An 8,793-nucleotide genomic window follows, 5' to 3' on the forward strand; every position below is an offset into this window, starting at 1 on the left:
TGTGGGAGGAAATTCACATATTTAGATATTTGAAAGGGAAGTTCACATATAAGAAGAAAATTGGTATATGTGAAGCGAGAAAAGGTCCTTTCACATATGAAAAGTTGTGGTTTAGAACATAGGATAGATTTTCAAAAATTGTAGGGTTTTCCCCAAAAAATGTGTCATTTTTATAGTACAGTAAGTCATTTTCTATTACATATGTAGCCATGTTTAGTGATCTAAGAAGCAATCCATGAGATATGGCCACTCATGTAGACAAGCCCAGAATTTGTTTAAAGGATTTGCGATTCTGAACTCTCAATTTCCTAAAAAAGAGCAGAGGAGTCCTTAAGGGCAACTCATTCAGCAGATAATTTGATGCAGCTGTTGAAAGCAGCGACTTTGGGCATACACAGCACGAACTGTCGGAAATATTAAAGGGAATGAGATCCGGTGATGGACATCATCCTGATCGCATAATCAACCAATTTAGTCAACGAATATTGGGGTATTGGATCAAATAATATTGGATATCACCATTGATAGTGATTTTTAGTGTTTTGTATGGGATGCCAAATCCCACAAAATTGTTTTGAATGGGTGATTTGGCATCCAACCCTTGGTTAACCAAGATGGACGGTGGAAATCACCATCAATGGTATTGGTGATTTTCAATATCACTTAGTATTGGGCCCCGTGAAAATGATCATGAAACCGTATCAGGTCAAAGGTCCAAGGCGTGTCAGAGGTGCCCTGAATGTCGTTCATCCATGAGATGAAAGATGAAGGACAACCCAAACACTACCATTTTCCCTTGTTTTTCAGCCATTCATTTTGTGTGCTTTAGATGTGTCAATTGGTTCCCCACCACACACAATGTCATGCCAATTTAACTCGCTTTAGCACTTGCACTACACACAAGTGTGACCAACTCGCGATATTTTCCTTGGCCGTTTAAAACATTCATGATGTTTATATTTTAAGGTTATCAATTCTTTTCCCAAAAAAGTGCAAGAAAAATAAAAAAATAATAATTTTTGGCAGCCCATTTTCTTTTCTTTTGCCATTTTTAAACTTTTTTCTTGTTGCGCTCACCAATTGGTCCAACAAGGGCCAGTGTCCAATAAAGTTTAGCGGTGGGCATCATGTCATCCCGGCCTGGCCCAAGCCCATTTAGTGCTCGGCCCACCGGGCTTTAAGTGCGGTCTGGCCCGTTTACAAACAGGTCGGGCTATGGGCCGGTTATTAATGGGCTCAGGTTTGAAGAGCAGCCCATGACCCGGCCCATTGGCCTAATGGGCCAATGTGAAGCGGGCCCAAACCAATTTGTAGGTTATTTTTAATAAAATCAATAAATTAATTTTTAAAATACCAAAAAAATGAATTAAATAAAAAATAAATCTTAAATTTTTACATTTGATAATGTTCAAAGTATCCAAATCAAAAGTTGATAAGAATATTTAGTCCATGACATAGCATTTGAACTAATAAATCAAAATTAGTGCAACTAATTAGGTAAATAGTAAATAATTAATAAGTTCTCATATACCTAAATAATTTTCTTTTTAGTTTTCATAAAATTACTATAATTAATTAGGCAAATAATAATAGTTACCAACTTAATATATAATTAATTACCTTTTAATTTTTATATTATTAGAAAATTAATAAATAGCTTAAGTCAGCCCGATAGCCCGTGGGCGAAACTGGACCCGACCCATGTATATAACGGGCCGGGTTTTGTCCCGGTAGCCAATGAGCCTAAAAGCTTGACCCAAACCCGGCCTATGGCGGGCTACATCGGCTTGGTCTATGCATCATGCCCAACCAATTGCCCACCATAAATAAAGTTGACTTAGTCTTAGTTCTAATGCTGGTTCATGTCATATGCATCCTATATGTTAGTGACAAAGCCAAAAAGTTAACCCAGGGTGCGTATAAATACACAGTGAACTGAAAAGAATAGTTGACTCAAATAGGCAATAAGAAAACATAAATTTACAAGCACTTTAAATAAAGACACGTGATTTTTAATTATAAATAACTAATAAAAATATAAATATCATGTTAAAATGCGATATTTATGTTTTTTGATAAAAATATCACAAGAAATTATTGTTTTTAAATTTCAAGTAATTTCTCGTGATATCTTCACGATCTCACGACGTTTGTCATTGTGTGCACATGGCATTGATTTTTGACTAGCTAAGTAAATTTTTTAACTTGCAGCATATTCTTGAAGGCTTAACTTTTGACATCAAACATTTGATGAATACCCTCAGTTGGCCCAAAAACACTAGACTACAACTTCACAGGTAGGCCCAGGGCTTATTTTTTCAACTCACTTATGATATAAAAAATAATTTTTATTTGAAAGAAGAAATTGATGGCTTCTCTGGAATCGAAAGTTTTTGCTAGGGCATCGAAAACCTGTACGAATGATATGCCCAGCCCATGTACCCACCTTGACTCAATAATCAAATGGAAAAAAAATCGCTATAAGTTATTTTTTTAAAACCAAGCTGGGGTTAGGCAGACCCCTTACCAGTTATAAAAAATATCATTGGGATTTGAAGTTGCAACGTACCAACACAAGGTGATGTGGACTAGCTGCTCTTACCAGACACGCGGAGCCCCTCTTGAAAATTGTGTTTGCTCTAGATCTATAAACAAATCAAGAACATCAAATCTTGGAATTTGTTGTCTTATCATGCGAATTGGGTTTTGAATTCTGCATGATTTGGGTTGTCCAGTCACTTTAACCAAAAGTGTTGTTTCATTTTGGGATGTAAACAGTTTGGATACGGATCACATGTAGCCAATAAAGTATCCGACTGATCAGTTGCCGGCTAAACGGATTCGAATGGATGGTGAAAAGCTTATATCAGATTTGTTTTTGTTATCAAATTTGAATATTTGTCGGTTCGGTAACAAAAAGTCAAAAACATTATCCACATCCGAGTATAATCTGATATAGCTTTGGCTTACCAAGTATAACTAAACCGAATCAAATTGGGTCGGATATTGGATAAAATTCAAATTCATTGGCGTTCCTAGTGCTTTTTCTTGGACCAAAACAATAGAAAAATTTAACAATGAATATGACCTTTACAATATCATAGACCCTTGAGTTGTTCTTCAAAGGAGGCGGCTGTTGGACACTTTTTAATTGAAAAAGCATGTGAAAGCGAGTAGGCATTTGTCAACTGGTCATTGGTCCACTCATGCGCATCAATGATGCCCCATGATGTGGACCGTTGATCTTGCAAATCTGATGGTCTAAATTTATCTCAGTTAGAACATTTGAAAGGGATTTAGAAAAAAACATATTTTTTGAATGGGATTCTGCCCATTTGGAAAAGGCCATGGGTCTCTCGGAAGAGGGATATTTGATAATCCGATGCCTTTTTGAGGCTGGATCAGGTGCAATCACATTGCACATTTTTTTTTTATGTACTGCTGCAGCTCACCACCCTCCATCTTTTTAATCCAGCTGACAACCAACAGCCGATGGTGGGTGTTTAAAGTGCAGCTGCACATTTGAAACGTGCAATGCATGTGATTGCACCTGATCTTTTTTTTACGTCTTTTTTCCCTTCACAAAAACAATCCCACGCTTTTGCATTTCCTTGGGCTTAAATCTCTCGAGATCTTAAGGTTGCAATCACCAAATGGCACCAACGTATCAACTATTTACGAAAAGCTGCTCAAAGTTTTTGTTATTACATTTAAGACAAGACTGTTTGAATGCATTTCAAAATCCTGTGCCTGATGGGAACCGCTAGATGCAACTCTCTCTCTCTCGCTCGCGCGCTTGGGGTCTTAACTTTTGAGAGCAAGAGGGTGAGGAGGATGGAATCTTCCCCCTCACCACAGATCTGGTTCATCCATGCTAGGAACAGTCGCTTGATCGATGACCGCTACTTGGGGAAGTTGCTGGACGAGATCAACCGTTGTGCCTTGGGCATTCTTACGAGGTCCTCTTCTTGTGGATCTGCATAAGCGATTCATTGCCCTTCTTCAGCTGCTCCTTGCTTGTGTCGATTGGGGCTCCCTTACCATCCCTGATGTTGCACAATTCGTTCGCAAACAGGGGCTCTTCTAATTCTGTGGGGTTAATGCTAAAAATAGGGCTCTATAACGGCTGAGCCTGATATCTCGTGATTCACAGTGATTGTTATGATAAGCCCTGTAAATTCAGTAAGATATCCTTATCATGTTGGTCTTATCTTTCTTAGGAGAAAACCGTGTATTTTTTGTTATAAAGATTAATCAAAAAACACTTTGAGGGTGGCTTAGGTATTTCGTGGATGTAGGTCATATAGATCGGAACCACGTAAAATTCTTGTGTTGACCGCACCCTTTCTCCTGTGGATGTCTACAAATTGTAACAATTCCTACAGCTGCATCAAGTAAATCGTAATCTATTTTTTTTCCTGTAAATCATGGTATGACGATTTCTACAAATCGTATCAAGGTAGTAGGTGCATGTTCAGCCGAAACCAGGGATGGTGATTGGTATTGCCGTCGGTTGCTTCGAATTCAGTGCGAGGCCTCAACAGAGGCAGCTTTTCTTGGGAGTTGAGCCTCTCGGTGGTGAACCATTCTCATGGTCCAGTAAACGTTTTAGAGTGACCCTTGTTTGAGGAAACTGAATCGGGTTCTTGTCCAATTGACTAGCACGATTTTGCCGCTTTCTATTTTAGGTCACTGTGATATAATTCTATCACGTGGCACCGGTTTTGGTAGTCGAGCCTGGCCTTTGTGCCACTTCAGGTTTAAGGTTTAAGGTGGCTCCGGGAGCCAGGCCTTTGTGATGTTATTCGGCAATCTTGGCGCTCTCCGGTTATAAGCACTTGGGCCGCTTTTGGTATTCATCAGAAAATGGTGCGGCTGCGGCAGGAGATCTGCACTGCGGGAGGCTGAGCTTTGAACAAAAGACCACTAAAGTTTAATCAGATTGCACTGTGGGAGGCTGGGCTTCAAATTCAATCCATGTCTTTCGGGTCATCTGTTGACCAGGCTACGATGATTAGATTCTGGCCTGGTCCTCCGAGTTGATCTTGCTCATCTCTGAGTGGCGTGTGAGGGAGGAACTGCATTGGCGACAACGTTCGCGTCTTCAGTGGCTGGCCGCCGGTGATGGTAACACTTGTTTCTTCCATCGTTTCCGCCTCGAATCATCACCGCTTCAACAAGTTCGATTCCATTAGGACTAGGGGGACCTTTTATTTGGGATCTGATGTTATTTACACTATCACTGATTACATCAAGGGCATCTTCGCCTGTCCTTACCCAGGTGGTGGTTATTTATCGCCGGAGTCTCTCGGGTCGCTTTCGAATGTTGATAGTCGTCGTTTACACACCCCATTTGTTGAAACCGAGATTTCTTGAGGCTATCTCTGAGCTCTCAAAGCTTAAAGCATTCGGTTTGGATTGTTTCTCGGTCGATTTTTTCTCCTGGGACTACACTAAAACGGATATATGCCTTTTTTCAATGAATTCTATGTTAGTGGTTCTTTGTTGATGGTGTTTGGCAGGTCTGAGATCGTGTTGATTGCTAAGTGCTTAATTTGCTTCGAATTCTATCTCCGGATCTTAGGCCAATTTCCTATCCTGGGTGCGGTTTTTAGGATACTCACTAAGGTCAAGGTGTAATTGGCAAACACGCTCAAAGGGGTAATTTCAATTCCTCGCAGCAGTCCTTCATCCCGAGCAGGAATGTGTCACTCTTGCTAATTAATGAGGCGATCAACAACTTTAAGCACTCCACCTCCCCTTTCTTTTATGTTAAAGATCGATCTCTCCAAGTCACTATGAAATAACTAATTAGTTAGGTAGCACTTAGAAATTACTTCTCTTTTTTAAAACGCCACCATTTTTTTTTTCTTTTTAACTCCAACCCAAACCCCATTTCCATTGACATCTCTTATAAGTCTGACCGTTTATCTCACTGGAGATGGAAGGCCTTACTGTGTCCACGTAACGGTCAATTGGCTGCATGGATTTCTGACCCAAACCTGATTAACTTGACACCTCTACTTGATCCGTTCATATATAGGGCTCCCATATCTGATCATAAATTTTTTCAAAAATCTCTAACCCATCTTATATTTTGTCCACAAAATGCATTTCGGATCGGGTCAGAGGCCGTCATATGCACTTACAACGCTAAAAAAGGTCTCCCTTTCTCATTGTTTTTAGTATTTTGCTGCAACAGTTGGCTGCATTCGTTTCATACGTTCGGTTCAAGATCGATCGAATATTACCATAATAACCTGTTTTCAAAAGGCGTATCCGGGTTGGGTTGAGTACCTAATGTGGGTCATATCGAGTACCCGACCCAATGACATATTATGCACCTCAAACCCGTACCCTATCCCAGCCGGGGATAAAAGATGCTCCCAAACCCGATATTTTAGCTACTTGTTTTTTTTTTCTTCTTCTTACCCAATCTGATTATTTTTTATATTCGGGTCGGTTGAGTACCAGAGGTAGATCCTACCCGTTGACAGCCTGTTATCAGTATGGCAGTTACGTGACTGACAGCCCTGTACTCATGCATCTTGGATGAGCCCAAACTCCGGATCATCAAATCTAAAGGCCAAGATCCACTGATTGACCAACAACATCTCATGCAAGAAGGGCAACCAAAAAATATAGTCCTTTTGTATTTCTAGATCGATGGTCCAGATCTTGATCTCATCAAACATACTGTAAAACCCTTGTTCACAAAACCACAATTCTCTCTTCAAAAACCACAAATGAAACTTCCCTCATGTTGGTCATCTTTAAATGATTTCATATTATCAGAGAAGCTTCTACCAACCTAAATGCAGCCATCTAAAATTACTGCACCTCCCCATAATTTGTGCAAAAATATTGCATTTGCAAAGTGGGGTCCAAACCAAACAATACTGCTACTCCACCTGCATGATTCAGCATTGAACAATCTTTTAATGTTGACCAATAATAAATTTATAATTTCCAAGTTATGCTTGCCAACTTAGTTTATTTAATTAATATTAAAGAAAATTTAGAAAAAAGCAGCCCAACTTACTTTATTTAATTAATGTTAAAGAAAAATTAGAAAAAGCAGCCCAACTTAGTTTATTTAATTAATGTTAAAAGAAAATTTAGAAAAAACAGCCAAACTTAGTTTATTTAATTAATGTTAACAAAAATTTAGAAAAGCAGCCCAACTTATCAGATGCTTACAAGAAGAGGTCTAACATTTAAATTATTACGTTCAACTGCCTGAATGTATCTTAAACACCCGTCAGATGCATTAATTGACATTTTTGTTCTTTGCTACAAAGTAACTTAATTTTGCCCCCATGTTCATCTGGTAGGGCCACTTGTGAATGTCACCAAGCTACCCATGCATGAATCTGTGATTAGGAGTTTCCTTTTGACCTAGCTAAAAAAAAATTATTAATAAATAAATTAATAATGAGAGCATTGTCTGCAACCATTAATCTAGATAGGAAAACCTCTCAAGTTTAAAACCCATAGTTTGCATCCTCCATTGCAATGTCGAGATAAATGTTCTCTCTGATGGACATGGAGGACTTAGGGATTTATACCAGTGGATGCTACAAATAAGGCACATATCAATCAATTGTATCTCTAGAGAACAAAAAATTGATGGTTTTTCCTATCTATCAAAAATAATGATAATACCCATAAGTAGGGGTGGGCATGGGGCGGGGCGGCCCGATGGGCCAAGCGGACCCGGGCTGCCATGGGCCAAGTTTTTAGGCCCAGGCCCATTAGGTACCGGGCCGAAACTCGGCCTGTTATATGCGTGGCCTGGGCCGGCCTGCGGGTTACTCGGCCGGCTGGATAAGTCTGAGTTATTTATTAATTTTTAATATTATAAAAATTTTAAAATTAATTATTGCATAGTAACTATTACTATTTATCTAATTAGTTACATTATGAAAATTAGAAAGATAATTAATTGGGTGAATAGGAAGTCGAACTCAGCCCGCTTCACATTGGTCCGTTGGGACAATGGGTTGATGGGTCGGGCCATAGGCTGCTCTTAAAACCCGAACCTGTTAAGAATGAGCCAAAATCTGACCCGTTAGTAAATGGACCAGGCCATCTCCGAGCTGGGTCACACTTAACCCCCGACAGGCTGAGCTCTAAATGGGCCCAGGTTGAGATCTAAACATTCCCGGGCTGGCCCAATGCCCACCCCTACCAACAATGGCACTGCTCTGGTAGTTGTAATTTGTGAATATCATCGATTTCACAAGTCCAATCAAGGGTTTTACCAATTAGAAGTCAGCTAATGTGTCCCTTGTATTATCTCTCTCTCTCTCTCTCTATATATATATATATATATATATATATATATATTAGTAATGGTAGGGTACTCTGGGAGCAATTTTTTAAAATTCTTGACTTTTTTTTGTTGATCATCTACATGCATTTTTTAATAGAAAACAAGTTTTGAATCATGTGAATGTGACTTATATTTAGGTTTTTAAACATCCTCAAAAATTGATGGCCCACAATGTACCAAAATTTCAACACTTAAAAAAATATTATTTTTGGGTCAAAAAAGCATGATCTAAAGGATGATTCTTACTAGGTGCTCCCGAAGGCACCATAGCTTTACTCTCTCTCTCTCTCTCTATATATATATATATATATATATAAAATCATTTTTGTTATTTCATATTGTTAAACGTAAGTCAACTCATCAACTTTATGGCTAAGGCTGGTTTGAAACATGAACAAAAAAAGGAAAAGCCGTTGAGTGTAAAAACAAAAACAGTGAGCAGTATTCTGTAAATAGGT

This window comes from Nuphar pumila, chromosome 12 (genome assembly GCF_984573655.1).
Source record: "Nuphar pumila chromosome 12, dmNupPumi1.hap1.1, whole genome shotgun sequence".
Taxonomy (NCBI): Eukaryota; Viridiplantae; Streptophyta; class Magnoliopsida; order Nymphaeales; family Nymphaeaceae; genus Nuphar; species Nuphar pumila.